Source organism: Plasmopara halstedii (assembly GCF_900000015.1).
Source record: "Plasmopara halstedii genome assembly, contig: Scaffold_614, whole genome shotgun sequence".
NCBI classification, from domain to species: Eukaryota; Oomycota; class Peronosporomycetes; order Peronosporales; family Peronosporaceae; genus Plasmopara; species Plasmopara halstedii.
Genome location: NW_020187532.1, coordinates 252,945 through 253,852, shown reverse-complemented (window position 1 = coordinate 253,852; position 908 = coordinate 252,945).

Sequence of the window (908 nt, the reverse complement as noted above, 5' to 3'; positions counted from 1 at the left end):
GGATATCCCCGCCACTTCACCAGATATTGGGTTTGACCCTGGTGACGACGTCGTCCGATAACACGTTTTCACGTGATATTTTGCGTCACCGTTCTAATCGAGAAGAGTCACCACCGTCTGGTGACTCGTGATGCTCCTCGAGCCCTTGAGGACGAGGTCCTTCGTGATCAGAGCTCCGCTGAGAGTAATGCTGAAGTAGCATATCGCTGTGCGGACGCTCTTGACAATTTAAAGCACGTCGTGCGCCGGCTGTCTCGCCTTGAGGAATACCGCTCTCTGTCAGAGCGATTCCTAGCCGTGTGGCAGGCGAATGCATCGCTGCAGGCAACGGTGGAGCGCTTGGCTCCACTAGAAATGGTGGTTGTTTCACTCCGTGCTCATAACCAATTGCTGTTTAAACTTCTGGGTGGCCGCGGGCCCGTGGGATCCGCTCCGGCGCCAACACTTCCGCCGGATCCCGGAACGGCTTGAGAAAGCCCACGTAGAATACCGGGTGAGTGCAAATCCGTTTCGGAAGGTTCAGCGTGTACGCCAAGCCCTGTTTAGCCACAACCTTAAACAGTCCGATAAACCGTGGACGAGCTTCGTCCTGAAGATAGCCGAGGCTGCATATGTAGACAGGTTTTTTGTATTTATTAAAACCAGGTCCCTGACCTTAAAGCTTTCCACTTTGCCTCTTCCCTTTTTCATCTGCATATTGTTTCTGTAGGTCTTGGCTTTCAGCCATCGCATCGCAAACGTGTCGTAGGACACTCAGTCTGGTCGACAAGAAGTCGTCGACTTCTTCACGGATGTTGAAGGGGCTGACATCAGCTAGCCGTTCGGCTATATCCCCCCCCACCAAGCCCTGAACCATGGGATGGCGGCGTCAGCGGGACGCGAGGGTGAATCAGCCCGTTCACGTAAAA